Source organism: Rutidosis leptorrhynchoides, chromosome 7 (genome assembly GCF_046630445.1).
Source record: "Rutidosis leptorrhynchoides isolate AG116_Rl617_1_P2 chromosome 7, CSIRO_AGI_Rlap_v1, whole genome shotgun sequence".
NCBI lineage: Eukaryota > Viridiplantae > Streptophyta > Magnoliopsida > Asterales > Asteraceae > Rutidosis > Rutidosis leptorrhynchoides.
This window is the reverse complement of record NC_092339.1, coordinates 92,950,219-92,967,500: the sequence shown is the minus strand read 5'-3', so window position 1 is coordinate 92,967,500 and position 17,282 is coordinate 92,950,219.

Genomic DNA, 17,282 nt, shown 5'->3' with positions numbered 1-17,282 from the left:
TCATAAGCCTAAACTATCTCTAGCAAAAGACCAATACTTAAGTAATTATCTTGGGAAAAATGCTACATGGCTGCACCACGGTTGACCGTGACACCAACCGTGTGTGTCCTGCACCAACGAGTTCAAGATTTTCTAGAACTGCAAACCTAAGGCTGACTTCACGGACGACCGCAGCCCGACCGCAATTTTCTCTGTTACCAATCTTGGCCAAATAAAGTTTGACTAGTTCCCTGCATCTATAATTTACAAAACCTTTTTAAACATACTTATAATAGTTGCCCTCTTTGATCTAAAAAGAGTTTTGAACCAAAAGATGTTAATTTTTACTAATCACACCTAATGACATCTTAATGACACTTTAAGCTTGATTTAGGCTAAAACACTCAAGTGACATATCCTTTTGTCCTAATACATAGTGTCATTTAAACATACTAATAATGGTCATTAAAGTCCCAATTAAAGATTTACTCTCCCATTAGCTCTATGTATCATTATTGGTATAAAAATGTAATTAGTTCAAGTCTAGTCAAGATGTAACAAGAATCATTGTGTTCAAACTAGATTCAAACTAGTTCATTTAAGTTGTAACAATGTTCTAAAGGGCAAGATACTCCCATAAGCTAAATGACAAGTAATTAAGAAAGGTTGAGAAAGATTTTGAAAGATAATGGTTTGTCAAGAGACAAAAATCTGCAATTACCTCTTTTGGTAATCAATGACAAATGGTCAAAGATTGAAGACTTTCTTATTTAGAAGACATGTCAACTTCCAAGCTTATGTCTAAAACATAAAGGGTATTGAGGATAATTTCAGAAGTAATTGGCCTCTAGTTGCAGCTATTCAACAAGGGAAAATGAAAATTTTCAAAGGACAAAAACGGCCATAAGAATCAGATGTCAGAGGTACACGGTCGAACCACGGTCGACCGTGCAGTGAGCCGTATGACTTTCAGGCAAATTTCTCTTTCATATAAAAGCCAAGCCTTGAAGCATTTGAAGACTCACCTCTTGCACTCATATTTTCTCATACTTACTGATATCATTCTTATACTTAATTTGTAATCTTTTAGAGTGATTCTAGCAAGAGTACTTGTAAGCTTAAAGTTGTAAGTTTACTTGTAAACTATCTTCTTAAAGGGATCTAAAGGATAGTTGTGTTTTCACTAGGATAAGTTCATTAGGATCTTGTGGTAAGAGCTATAGGTGTTTGTGAAGTCTTCAAAGGGACGTAAGAGTTCACAAGGTGCAGCTTATCAAAGTACTAGTGTTGTATCCGGACACTCCACCTAGTTTGGAGTATCATAGTGAAGAAAAATCTCAATTCGTAGAATTGAGGAGTGGATTAAGGAAGATTAGTTAACATCTTCCCGAACCACTATAAATCGTCGTGTTTGTTCTCCCTTCCCTTATCTTTTATTTACAATTTAACATATATTTGTATTGCTAGCATTATTAGAGAACAAACATTTCAAATCACACTATATCAAGTTCAACAAAACGCTAAAGAAAAATTTTAAAAATTGACTAAGTAACTATTCACCCCCTCTAGTTACTTACAAATACAATTAGAATAGGACACCCTAAACACTTGAGTGATATGAGTGACCCGCTAGTGAGGAGCCTGATCATGTATACTCTACATCTAAGAGTTGGAAAGTACGCATTTTTCACTACGAACGCGATTGAAATCTAGCGACCAAATCATCGAAGCTCGAAACTTTTTCTAATACTTTCGAAAGATGTGCCGATTTCTGATGAAGACATAATAAAAAGATCTACAGGTGGGGCAAGGGAGAAACTATTAGAAAGATCCTTATATTCTCACTTTTTGCTTGAGGACAAGCAAAGCCAAGTGTGGGGTATTTGATGTCGGTCAAAAAGTCACATTTTTATTCCCAATATTAAGCCCTAGAACAATAAAGATTTAAACTTTTTCGGCAAAATTATCACTTTTGTGGTTGATTTTATAGATTAAGTAATTACGAAGGCGATGCAAAAAGAATCAAGTAAAACGGAGCTAAAACGAAGATTCTAGAGTGAAAACGATGAAAGACAAGAAATCAAGTTACGATCTTGCAAATCAGCAAGCCAAACGGCTTGCCAAATGGGCTACCAAACGGCCTGCCAGTATGGCAAACGGCCTGCCAAACGCCCTGACCAAACGGCCTGCCAAACTCCCAGATCAAACGGCCTCGTTAAATGGCTTACCTTAGCAAACGGGCCCTGCAAACGGCTTGCCAAATGACCTGCCAAACGGCTTGCCAGCTGTTTGCAGGAAAAATCGGTAACATCCCGCATTTTTTCGTTAAATTTATTTTTAACACCGTCTTTTTTTTTGATAATATCTTTCGTTATCTAAATTCGTATCTTTCGTTAACTAACGTTCTTAATATTTCGTTATTCGATTATAACATCTCCCGTTTACTCTCGCGTATTTAAATAAATTCGTTTGGTAAATTCACGCACCCGCTTTTAAACTCGAGGGACTATTGGCGTCAAGTGGGCAAACTAGTTGACTAGGTCAACTAGTCAACCCACCATCTCATCCATTCATTTCCATCCATCTCCTACCTCCCCTTTTTTTTCTCTCTCTTTTCTCTCTAGTTTCAAGAACACCCATAACTCCCAAATCATTCATTCATCATCTAAATTCGATCTAGGAGGCTTACAATGATGTTATGCAAGGTGTATACGAAATAGTTATATTTTTATTGCGAAATACTATTATATACGATACAATTTTATACAAGTTATTTATTTATTTATTGAATGGAATATACCTAAACCTTGCTACAACACTATAGGCAGTGTACCTAATCGTACAGTAGTGTAGTTTTTAGTAAGTCTGGTTCGTCCACAGGGAACTAGCCAAGTTTAACGCCATATTTATTTTAAACTATATTTGTACAATATATATATATATATATATATATATATATATATATATATATATATATATATATATATATATATAAGTAATATTATTATTATTATTAAATGGGGGTTTTACCGTTTAGTGACCGGTTTGTCGATTTTATGTCTTAAGTCACAATTAAAACCTAATGTAAAATATTAAAAATAAATATAACTTAATTTAAAGCGTAAAGTAAATGACGATAATAAAATTGCGATAATTAAAAGTTCGATAAATAAAATAACGATAAATAAAATTGCGATAATTAAAAGTACGATGAGATATAAAATAAAGGAATTATGCTTATTTAAACTTCCGTAATCATGATGTTTGACGTGTTGATTTTAATTTATTACCATGGGTTAATTGTCCTTTGTCCTGGATTATTCGATATGTCCATCTGGTTTTTGTCCATAACAGTCCATCAGTCATAAATATAAAGTGCGAGTGTCCTCGTCAAATTATCCTTATACCCGAAGTCAAATATTCCAACTAATTGGGGACTTAAACTGTAATAAGGTTTTAATACTTTATTAACAATTACACCAAGTGTCCTTGTACGTAATCCACTCCTGTTTTAATAAGTCCATTTACTATTAATCCATCCCCGTGTTCGGTTAAATGAACGATTATTAGTACTTATAAATATCCCGCCCATCGTGTCCGATCGAGTGTATGTGGTTATTTATAGGTACGTCTAATTGTAAATCTTTATATTAAATTAACGAACTATCATTCAATTAAACAAATATAAAGCCCATTAATAGCCCATAGTCTAATTTCCACAAGTGTCGGTCTTTTGTCCAAACCCCAATTATGGTACAAAGCCCAATAATCCCGTCTTTAATATTTAGTCCAACATCATGATTACTTTGATTTAAATAAGCATAACAATAACTTAGCTACGAGACATTAATTTAAAAAGGTTGAACATAACTTACAATGATTATTAATAGCGTAGCGTTACACGGACAGAATTTCGACTTACAAACTTAAAACATTCGCCACTATAACCTTATTATTATTAACTTAATATTAAAATTATAATTATAAAATAAATATAAATATATATAATGAGAGAGTAATGATAATTGATGGATATATGTGTACATCATTCGTTCGAAAAACGCTTCAATTTATAGATGTGGCCTGACTCCTGGGCTCATGCGATCGCATGAGAATCCTTCTTCCTGGCCATGCGATCGCATGGCCAGCTGTACTCAGATATTTTGCTTTTAAAACGTGGGCCATGAGTTGACTTGTAATTTTATATAATTAATTATATATTATATTATATTCTTGTGCATCGTTGACTTGTAATTTTAGCTCCGTTGAGTTGCGCATTGATAGTTGGTTCATGTCTCAGTTCCGGATTTTTGAACGTCCTTTCGTACGATTTAATATCTTGTACTTTGCGTTTTGCGACTTGTACTCTTGTAATTTTGAGACGTTTCTCATCAATAAATTGAACCACTTTGATTGTACTTTGCACGTTTGAGCTTTTTGGTCATTTGCATCTTCAAATCATCGAATCTGTCTTTTATTTTTACCTTTTATTATTTAAACGAATATCACTTGTAAATAGAACAATAGCAACTAAAAGCTTGTCTTTCTTGAAGGATAATGCTATGAAATATATGTTCGTTTTTAGTATTATCATACAACAAAACAAATTACATATTCGTGATCCTCTCATCATCCCCTACATTTTGGTACCAATTTCATCTCGTTTGGGTAACATTTCTAAAACTCTAGATTTCTCTAATTCGATTTATGAACTTGAAATGGTGTTAGTTAGTGTCTATGGCTCAAGTCTAACATTAATATATGATTTGTTTGCTCGATTTGTTGTTTTGGAGTAACTAGCATGAACACTTGAAATGGGTTAGTTTAATCCTTGATTTTGGTTGATTAAATGTTGTTTAAATGTTAAAGTTCATGTATTAAATGTGTTACTAGCATCATTAGCTTCATTTTGATGTGTAGGTTGATTTAGAAAAGCTTCAATTGCAAAAAGGTTGAATTCTTGATTTTGGTTAGGGTTTGATGAACTTTGAAATGAACTTTTGATACATGGAATGCTATGACATGTTGTTAGTAAGTGTTTAGTTGCAATGTATGTTTAATTACCTTCAAAACGGCGTATCGTATGCATAAATTGGATTCCCGAATCACCTTTTGTATTTTTGAGCTTGAAACGTTAAATAATGATCATTTATTGAGGTTTTCATTGTTGTTAATGATGTATTTGATTGATGAAATGTATTTAGTTGTATTCCTCATCAAATTACCTTTCCAACGATATATGATACGTGTTTTGAATGTTTACGGTTCATAAGTTATGGTTGTTTGAAGTTGGATTCGTGCTTGAGTGTTCAAAAACTGCCAGACTTGTTGAACAGACATACTGAGCGCCGCTCAGGGTCTTGGAGCGCCGCTTCGGGCCCCGGTTATCCAAAAATGCCCGTTTTCATTTAATTCTAACTATGCTACACACCCCCGATCAACATTAAACTTGGCCAACATGCTTATATATGATTAAAAACCTCAGAAAAATTGTCGGATACCCGACCCTGTTGACTTTTTTGTTGAATTTGACCAAGTTTGACTTTTAGTCAGACTTAACAAAACACTTATACAATCGTTTTAATCTTATTTTATACTTGATTCTTGCATGAAACTTGACAACTTGATTCATATGCTTTATAATCGAGTCGTAATGAGCCATATGACTAATTGAACACATTTCACTCGACCTTGTGTCGTAACCGGTTAATTGATACAACTTACTTGTTTAGGTCAAGGCTAAATAACTTTCATGCACACATTTACTTTGTGAAGTACTTTTATACTCGTGCACCCGAGGTGAGATCATAGTCCCATCTTTCAACAACTGTTATACTTTTAAATCATGGGATGAGAAACATATACAGTTTTATACTACATACTTTATACTTTGAACACAAGTACGAAAACAAACATTCCACGTGCGAGTTAGAACATAAATCCTCAATTCGATTATCATTAGTTACACTTGTAGGGTGTAAGCGAGAACTTATGTTGTGTGGCCATACGGGTTTGACAAACCCTCATTCGGACGGTTCGCTACCGTTATGCGGATGAAATAAATTTTTGAGAAACAGTGTATGTTCTAACACTATTGTGATGGGGTAAAGGAAACGTTAAGCCTTGATAATTGGGTGCTCGCGAATAACAACTTTTGGAATGCAAACGATTTGGATAATCAATGTTATGGAAATACAAAATCCTGTGGTTCAAAAACAACGTTTACAAAAACACCTATGATTTCACTAACGTTTTTCGTTGACAGTTTCTATATGTTTCTCAGGTTTATACTTGGCTACTTGATACATGCTTCCGCACACTTTGATTACTTGCTTGGAGTCAGGCATACATGCATACACAAGCGATTGCACTTTTGGATTCAAACTTAAAGCATACATACTTACGCTATTTATAGCAACCGTGATTTTAAACTAATTATGTCGCAAGTTATTTCATTTATACTTTACTACTTTTGTAAACTTATACATGTTGTCGAACCGTTTGATAAACTAAACTTTGTAAGTCTTGTACGTTTCAAATGAATGCGATATAATTTTGGTCAAACGCGTCTCATATAGGGACTATGACCACGTAATGGGACCTAAGTTAACGGCGCCGTCAATGACGATTTTTTCGGGTCGCTACAGATGGTATCAGAGCGTTGGTCGTAGGGAACTAGGATATGCATTAGTGTGTCTGACAGAGCCGTTAGGACGCATTAGTGAATCTAGACTACAACCAGATAGTTAGCCATTGCATTCTGACATACATTTGCTATAGATAGCACTTACTTGACTACTTGCGCATATATGCTTGAATCATTCTTAGGCAAATTTTTTTAATGGTACCAAACTTTCATCATACGAATCGGTATTCTGCCACTTTCTGGTAACCTACATTAATTTCAAGATTCATACACGTAAGGATGACAACGACTTCATTAGTCACACTAGTTCAGGAACTCTGTCTCCCAAATTGTTATTCGCCACCGTCTCAACTTACTATCGGTGTCACACCGGTGTTCCTTACTATCTACCACTTCTTGTTACTACCATCACTACTCTAGGTGAGTATCGTCATCGCTACTTATCATTACGGTTACGTACTACTCGTTATCATGATTTGTTACTCTTTTCGTACCTAAATGCATTATTGTTCGACTTGAACTTCATTGACGTGAACAACCAGTTATACAATTCCCTCGGGAAACGCATCTTCAGAGTTGCACAAATTCTTTCGATTCAATACGAGTCACGTTAGAGACGTCGTTACACTTTGTTCATTTTAAATCTTCACGATCACACGAACTTGATTTTATGGAGTGATGTGGGAATGGAGGTATGAGTTAGCATAATATAACGACACTAGATCAACGTGGTTATATTATGGTAAGTCATACCAAAGTTCTAATGACACGTGATGGTGATTGGACTCGATCAACCTAATCACCACCATGTGCCATGTACATGACTTCATTTTTCTTGTTGGACATCTGAAAACTTCGAGAATATTGATGACAACCATACCAAGGACACACCTTTGATTATTGTCGAACCATATTATGCTTCCGAATGAATGACAAATTCTTTCAACTTCAAACATATGTTACACCTGTATACTATCTCGTTTTTGCACAGTTTTATCAACGAACTACAATATGCTTGATATGCTCACATCGAGGCGGCAACTTCTCTCGTATTAAACTCGTACTTCCGTATGAGGAAATCTTTTATCTAAATTCTCAATGGAGAGAGAGACTCTTCACGTTATACTAGTATTTGCCACGAGGGTGAATAGTCCTAACGAACGTTTTCAGAACCCGATAAGAAACTTTCTATAACAAATGTTTTCGGAAACCGGTGAATCTTTCGCGACACGAATTTCTTGAGAAACGAAAACTTGTTCAACTATATCTTAAAGAAATGTACCTCCTTTCGGATCGAGATGCTCGTTTCACGTCTAAATTTTTGGGGTGCCTTACAAGAAGCCTTGGGACCGCGTTTAGACATGAGTACCGCGTATCACCCACGCACCGACGAACAAAGTAAACATACGATTCAAACCTTGGAAAAACATATCACGAACTTGTATTGTTTCCTTTAATTGATTCCTCTTACAACGATAGCTATCATTCGAGTCTTAACGCCACTCTTTTCGAAACTTTATATGGCCGCAAATGTCGTTCTCCTATTCGTTGGGCCGAAGTAGGTGACAAGAAAACCACCGGGCCCAAACCCATTCATGAAATAACCGTTAATATCGTTCGAATCCAAGAAAGGCTCAAGACGGCCCGTAGTCGCCAAAGGAGCTATGCCAATGTTAGACGTAAACCTCTCAAATTCCAAGTGGGTGACCGCGTAATGTTAATAGTCGCACCTTGAAAAGGTTCCGTTTCGGGAACGTAGAAAGCTAAATCCACGGTACATTAATCCGTTTGAAATCTTGGGGCGTTTTGGACCCGTTGCTATCCGTTTAGATTTTTCAACTCATTTGATTCTCCGTTCATCCTACATTCCACGTATCAAACTTAAAGAAGTGTCTTGCCAAACATGAACTTGTCATTCCTTTCGATGAGCTTACTATCGATGACAAACTTCACTTCCTAGGAGAACCGGTCCAAACTATGAATCGTGAAACCAAACTCTGAAACAACGTAAAACCCCGACTGTCAAAGTTCGTTGAAATGCCCAAAGGAGTACCTTCACTTATTCGTAGAAATTGCAATGCAAAGGTTTCGAAGAAGAAACAGCAACTACTACCTCCAACTAAATTTCGGGATGAAATTTCTTTTAAGGTGTGGGTAATGTAACATCCCGCGTTTTTTCGTTAAATTTATTTTTAACACCGTCTTTTTTTTGATAATATCTTTCGTTATCTAAATTCTTATCTTTCGTTAACTAACATTCTTAATATTTCGTTATTCGATTATAACATCTCCCGTTTACTCTCGTGTATTTAAATAAATTCGTTTGGTAAATTCACGCACCCGCTTTTAAACTCGAGGGACTATTGGCGTCAAGTGGGCAAACTAGTTGACTAGGTCAACTAGTCAACCCACCATCTCATCCATTCATTTCCATCCATCTCCTACCTCCCTTTTTTCTCTCTTTTCTCTCTAGTTGCAAGAACACCCATAACACCCAAATCATTCATTCATCATCTAAATTCGATCTAGGAGGCTTACAATAAAACAAATTACATATTCGTGATCCTCTCATCATCCTCTACATTTTGGTATCAATTTCATCTCATTTGAGTAACATTTCTAAAACTCTAGATTTCTCTAATTCGATTTATGAACTTGAAATAGTGTTAGTTAGTGTCTATGGCTCAAGTCTAACATGAATATATGATTTGTTTGCTCGATTTGTTGTTTTGGAGTAACTAGCATGAACACTTGAAATGGGTTAGTTTAATCCTTGATTTTGGTTGATTAAATGTTGTTTAAATGTTAAAGTTCATGTACTAAATGTGTTACTAGCATCATTAGCTTCATTTTGATGTGTAGGTTGATTTAGAAAAGCTTCAATTGCAAAATGGTTGAATTCTTGATTTTGGTTAGGGTTTGATGAACTTTGAAATGAAATTTTGATATATTGAATGCTATGACATGTTGTTAGTAAGTGTTTAGTTGCAATTTATGTTTAATTACCTTCGAAACGGCATATCATATGCGTAAATTGGATTCCCGAATCACCGTTTGTATTTTTTAGCTTGAAACGTTAAATAATGATCATTTAATGAGGTTTTCATTATTGTTAATGATGGATTTGAATGATGAAATATATTTAGTTGTATTCCTCATCAAATTACCTTTCCAACGATATAAGATATGTGTTTTGAATGTTTACGATTCATAAGTTATGGTTGTTTGAAGTTGGATTCGTGCTTGAGTGTTCAAAAACTGCCAGACTTGCTGAACAGACATACTGAGCGCCGCTCAGGGTCATGGAGCGCCGCTCCGGGCCCCGGTTGTCCAAAAATGCCCATTTTCATTTAATTCTAACTATGCTACGCACCCCCGATCAACATGAAACTTGGCCAACATGCTTATATATGATTAAAAACCTCAGAAAATTTGTCGGATACCCGACCCGAACCCGTTGACTTTTTCATTGACTTTGACCAAGTTTAACTTTTAGTCAGACTTAACAAAACACTTATGCAATCGTTCTAATCTTATTTTATACTTACTTCTTGCATGAAACTTGACAACTTGATTCACATGCTTTATAATCGAGTCATAATGAGCCATAGGACTAATTGAACACATTTCACCCGACCTTGTGTCGTAACCGGTTAATTGATACAACTTACTTGTTTAGGTCAAGGCTAAAAAACTTTCATGCACACGTTTACTTTGTGAAGTACTTTTATACTCGTGCACCCGAGGTGAGATCATAGTCCCATCTTTCAACAACTGTTATACTTTTAAATCATGGGATGAGAAACATATACAATTTTATACTACATACTTTATACTTTGAACACAAGTACGAAAACAAACATTCCACGTGCGAGTTAGAACATAAATCCTCAATTCGATTATCATTAGTTACACTTGCAGGGTGTAAGCGAGAACTTATGTTGTGTAGCCATACGGGTTTGAAAAAACCTCATTCGGACGGTTCGCTACCGTTATGCGGATGAAATATATTTTTGAGAAACAGTGTATGTTCTAACACTATTGTAATGGGGTAAAGGAAACGTTAAGCCTTGATAATTGGGTGCTCGTGAATAACAACTTTTGGAATGCAAACGATTTGGATAATCAACGTTATGGAAATACAAAATCTTGTGGTTCAAAAACAACGTTTACAAAAACACCTATGATTTCACCAACGTTTTTCGTTGACAGTTTTCTATATGTTTCTCAGGTTCATACTTGGCTACTTGATACATGCTTCCGCACACTTTGATTACTTGCTTGGAGTAAAGCATACATGCATACGCTAGCGATAGCACTTTTGGATTCAAACTTAAAGCATACATACTTACGCTATTTATAGCAACTGTGATTTTAAACTAATTATGTCGCAAGTTATATCATTTATACTTTACTACTTTTGTAAACTTATACATGTTGTCGAACCGTTTGATAAACTAAACTTTGTAAGTCTTGTACGTTTCAAATGAATACGACATAATTTTGGTCAAACGCGTCTCATATAGGGACTATGACCACGTAATGGGACCTAAGTTAACGGCGCTGTCAATGACGATTTTGTCGGGTCGCTACAATATCCAAGTATATTTAAAGGGCTTTCTCCATCCATTTCAACACACACTCAATTTGTAATTCACTTTATATTTTCAAGCTTTTAGTTAGTTTTTAGTAGTAGTTAGCTTAGCTTTTATTTTTCGGAGGATATCCCGGCGAGTCCCTGCGTTCTCGGGCAGGTTTCTTCGGCCTTTTTAGGTTTTTATCCGAAACGCTTGTCTTTTATATTAAACATGTGTTCTTACTTTTTATGTTTAAAAATGCGTTCCGATATTACCATGATAGCTTAATTAATCTGTATGTTTCCATGATAGAAGTTTGGGTTAGCGTAATTATGTTAATTTAGTACGATTACTGTAGTAATATTGAACTAGGAAGTCTGATAGATTTGTATGCTAGCATCTTAAGGATTGACCAACCTAGGTTGTGATCAGATCTTGTCTATTATATGAAATTAGCTACTTCATAGGATTAAGACCCCTGGTTATAATGTATCTGAAGATTCTATGAACTCGGTATGGCCGGAGTTCCCGAGAGGCATTTAATGCGCTTTTAGGACACGAAACTTAGGAATTAAGACATGAATGACCTAGTATGCATGTTGACTGTTCCAAAGAGACTTCTTAGGAGCTATTAAGATCTAGTTAGTGCCTTCACTGTGTGACCCAAGCCTGTTGCATGTTCTTGTTTGATTGTTGCCCTTGGTCTTAGTCATATTAACTGTTTAGGTACTCATTAGGTTTCTATCTGCTTTACTATCAGTATATCAACTGTGATGTTGTATAATGTTTGAATTGATATGATCTCATTAGTATGATGGAATGGTTGTTAGTTTTCATTTAAGGTTTTGCCAACTTAAACCGACGGATTCCTTCTGTTTGTGATCAGTGTTCAATCAACACGACACGTTGTTATTCAGTTAACTAAACTAATAACGAGGGTTAAGATTAGAGCTTAACTCACTAATAAACCTAGTACTTTACTGAGGATAACCTTCGAGGTATTGCTACCTTTCAATTATACGACAAAGTGACATACTTCTCGCTGCTCAAAGAGAACTCCGAGAGTTCAGAGACAAGTAGGTCTGTGTAATTGGCTCATCCAACTAGATCTACATCATTCCAAGCATAGTCTTAACATAAGCATAATTACCTTTCCCTAACCCAACACTGATATCTTGGTCAACATTTCCCTGATCTGCATACTCCGGATATCCTTCCACTTATTTACTTTTCTGCACTTAGGACTTTTAGCTTAAACCAACTACTATCTTTTATCCATGTAATTTAACTAAAAGACAATTATCCACTTGATCTTCAATTCGTTAATCCATATAAAAAACACGACACTAGGTTAACTTACACTTTCTACACCTTAGAAAGTAAAAGTAAATTTAGGCCCCGCACAATATAAATAAATGAAGACACTGTGGGCTACCGAACCGGACGTCCTGTGACCTAATGACACCGCACAAATAAAACCATCCGTTAGTAGCATATTACCTGCGTACAATACTCTCCCAGAAGAAATCTATGATTTGCTTGCTTGTTATGGTGCGCAGAGGTTTTGCTTCTACCCATTTGGTGAAGAAGTCGATAGCAACTACTAGATATTCCGCGTTCCCAGCGCCTTTTGGGGAAGGTCCCACAATATCAATATCCCACTTCCAAAATGGCCATGGTGAGGTGATAGGTATAATGGGATGTTGGAGAACTGCATTCTTGACAGATCCTTATTCTTTCATATGTGTCTGCGTACATCCTCGACCAATAGTACCCTAATCGCTTGATTCTTTCAGTGACTGTCCTGAATCCGGAGTGCAACCCTCATGATCCCTTGTGAATTTCATCAATGATAGTCGTGGCTTCCTTAGGTCCCACGCACCGCAGGGTTGCGCCCAGGTAGGATTTTCATTATATAATGTCTCCTCGTAGCTCATAGTTTGGTGCTTTTACTTTGATCTTTATTGCTTCTTTTTCGTTCTCTGGTAGAGACTCAGTGCGTAAGAACTCTATGATGTTCGTCATCCGAATAGACTATTCCTCTTCGACCGATGCGACAATTACCTCGGGCCCAGTAGATTTTTTGAAAATCTGTTCTACCAGTACCTTCTTTTCAAAGTGGTTGAACGTGAGAGCCGCTAGTTTACTGAGCACATCTGCTTGTTTGTTTTGGCTTCTCAGTATCTGGATAATTCTGAAGTCGGTGAATGCATCTGCTTAGGAATTGACTAGAGCCAAGTATAACTGCATGGATTTACCATTAGCATCGAATGTGCCGTTTATCTAGTTAGCGATCAGCTGCGAGTTCGCGTAACTTGCAACCTTTTTACTCCTAACTCATTGGCAATTCGCATTCCTACTAGCAGCGCTTCGTACTATGCTTCATTGTTTGTTACTTTGAAGTTGAACCGCAAGGCATACGTATGCTCTTCTTGGCACGGTCCTGTAAGAAATAGTCCTGCCCCGACGCCTTCAGAGCTTGCTGCGCCGTCTGTGTATAATTCCTACAATTCCGGAGGAGGTGCGGGAAGTTGTTTGGGGTCGCAAATTGCGGGCATATCAATGGCTATTTCAGTTAAGTAATCAGCCATCACCTGTCCTTTGATTGCACTTCTAGCACAATATGCAATTTCATGTTCGCCTAGCTCTATTTCCCACTTGGTCAATCTCCCTGATATCTCTAGTTTGTAAAGCAGTTGCCAAATAGGTTGATCATTAAGTACTGTAATCGGGTGCACCTGAAAATATCTACGTAATCGACGCGCGGTTACGACGAACGCGTATACCAATTTCTCCATGGGGAGGTAATTAAGCTCGCTTCCTGATAATGCTTTGCTAACAAAGTATATAGGAATTTGAGCGTCTCCTCGTTCAGCGACGAGGACTGAGCTGGCCGCTTCTTTAGATACAGTGAGATAAAGTATCAGGGTTTTGCCTGTTATGGGCGCCGTTAGTGTAGGGAGATCTTTGAGGAGCGCTTTCATTTCTTGAAATGCCTTTTCCGCTTCGTCGGTCCACTTAAAATTTGATTTCTTGGTGCAGTCTTTCAACGTGTGAAAGAACGAAAGCGATCTTTCCGCGGCCTTAGACAAGAAACGCGTCAGCGCTTCAAGTTTCCCATTGAGGCGTTGGACTTTTGCTTCTTTGTTCTGGAGGAGGGCATTTTTTATTGCTTATATTTTCTTCGGATTCGCCTTGATTCCTCACGGAGTTACTATATGCCTTAAGAAATTTCCTTCCTCTTCACCAAAGCTACACTTGGCGGGTTTGAGCTTCATGTTAATGCTTCTAAGCGTGCTGAATGTTTCTAGAATGTCCGCTAGTAGCTGTTCCTCATCATTGCTTTTAATAACAAGGTCACCAACGTACGCTTATAAGTTGCGCCCAATTTGTTTGGCGAATGCTATGTCTATGGTGCGCTGATACGTAGTGCCTGCGTTTTTCAATCCGAAAGGCATCTGTGTGGAACATGGTATTTCTTCGTCTTCCTCCGCCATTTGTATTTGGTGATATCCCTTGTAAGCATCCAGAAAACACTTGAACCTGAAACCAGCGAGCAACTCGACCTTCCAATCTATCTCTGGTAGAGGGTAATTGTCCTTGGGACATGCTTTGTTAATATCCTCGAAATCAATACAGAGCCGCCATGTTCCGTCAGACTTTGCTACTAAGAAGGGATTGGCCACCCAAGTCTGGTAGTTAACTTTGCAAAGGATGTTGGCTTTAACCAGCTTGTCAACTTCTCTGCGCAACCACTCACTCCTATCTGGCGCCATTGGCCGCTTCTTTTATTTAATAGGACTCAGATTAGTGCTGGCGTTGAGGTGATGTTGCGCTATTTCTCGCGGTACCCCGGTCATATCTACGTCACGCCAGCAGAATGCATTCGAGTTCGAGATGAGGATATTCCTCAGTTTTTCTTTAGTTTCATGTGTTAAGATTCCTCTTATTTTCACCTTTTGGTCTGGATATGAGGGGTTGACTATGACCAACCATTCTTTCGCAACCCTCTCCTCGGGAGCGACGTCCTTCTTGACGGTGACAGATGCATATAAAGCATATAGCGACGTTGACTCGAGGGTAGCGATCCATCGTTCTGTTGGAAACTTAACCATTCCATGGATTGTGGAAGGTATAGCGCCGAACTTTTGGATGGAAGTTCTACCCAATATTGCGTTGTATATGGAATGCGAGCGCATGAAGCAGAACTCTATGCTCTCGGTGCGCTTCTTGAGCTTATCTTTGTTGTCCCTTAGTTCCAAACTTAAGTGCAGAGTTCCAATGGGCGATGCCGATTATCCTGAGAAACCAGACAAAGCCGTGGTCGGATGTTTAATGGTTTGCCTTATCGGCGCTGGCAATTGTCGAAAGCAGTGTTCGTACATAATGTCGACACTACTACCATTATCTGTGTGAAGGCATTTCATGCCATGACCTGACTCAGGCAAGTACCCCTGCACTACGATTGGCACACAGGAGGTGTTGAACGCTCGAACGGCGGGAAAGGATATATCTGTTGCTTCTGAACTTAAGCTAGCGCCCGATTTGCATTTGGTTCCTTGTTTTTTTTGGCAGTTAGCCATGGAGCGCACTTTATTCTTTCTTAACATATACCTGTAAATAAAAGATAAGTGAGTAGTGGACATAAATAGAAAAGATCTATCAAAACCTTTTAACTTAGAGTCCCACGGATGCCACCAAATGATCAAGCATAGAATAAATAAATCGGGTTTGGTCCATGCTTGACATCAGTAAGGGGGATTTAAGGGTCGCTTGAGTTTAACTCTCCGGTCCGGAGTACCGTGAATAACCCTTTGCGAGATGTGGATCTCAACATGGGTGGTCAAACGTAGACCCACCATCGAGGGGTTTGCTGGCTAGTAATGGCTCGAGTTGGTATTTATGATTTATGTTCATGGAACGTTACCTGTAACCAGCTGGTGAAGTGTACTGTGGATTCCGGTAGCGCGGGTATATAATGCGCTAATGAAGATAGCGCGGTCAGTCCGTACCTTGATACTAAAAATAGTATAGGTGTGAATCCCTATGGATCATGATGCTTGCCTTGTGATCTGAGTCCTTTATTTATAGTCACAGTACCCTTTGCTCATTGGTGCTACGTGTTCTTCATTACTTTCCTGTCTGTACTGCCTTAGTGGTTGGAGGAGGGGACTAAGGAACAGTACTTGTTACTTTTATGCTGGTTGTCTGTACCATTCACTCGTTGCAGGGGTTTATGGCCCGTATGTAATACGTCAGCTCTTTATTATGCGCTTGGCTATACCTAGCGCACATTTACTTGCGCCAGGCATGCCTTAGCGCCAGGGTTTGTGCACGCATGGGGCAATTGTGATGCACAGCACGAGCTTATCAGGTATGCGTATCATTAAGCAACAAACTAGAAAGGTGAATATCGTGTGTAAACCCAATTGTAATATAACTATATTTTCAATGTAAGTTATAATTATTTGTGGTTTTACCTTTAGATCATGACATATATGCCACATGCAACTTGTTAACTAGTATATATTTTAAACTTGCGGGTTTGTTCGTGGGTATTTGCAAGTTGCGAGCACGGGAGAAAAAGTTAACTCGTTGAAAAAGGCAAAGTCAGGATTTACAGATAAGAGTGACATTTCTTGAAAAGTGATCGTAAACAAAAAAATTAGGGGATGTTAGAATTTATAATTAGGGATATTGATCATTAATTTACAATTTTTAATACACTGTAATAAACATATTTGGTGATAATTTACATTATAATCATAAACATGATTAGGGATGTTCTTTGGGTTGTTTGAATTTTCAAGCATAGTTTCATTTGTTCGTAGTAGTTTATTTGTCGTTAGATTTGCAAGTTGTCTTTTAGAGGTTAGTTTAGTCTTGTGTGGGCTTTGTTGCCTTTGTTAGTATCCTTGTTGCGGGTCTTCATTTTTTTTTATGAAGCTCGAGTTTTTATAAAGTTAAAGTTTTTTGCAAAAAATAAAATTAAAAAATTAAACATATTTAAAAAGTTGGGGGTGTCAAGCATTCACATGCGTCCCTCTATCTCCGCCTCTGCTCGTTGACGAGTAGACAGA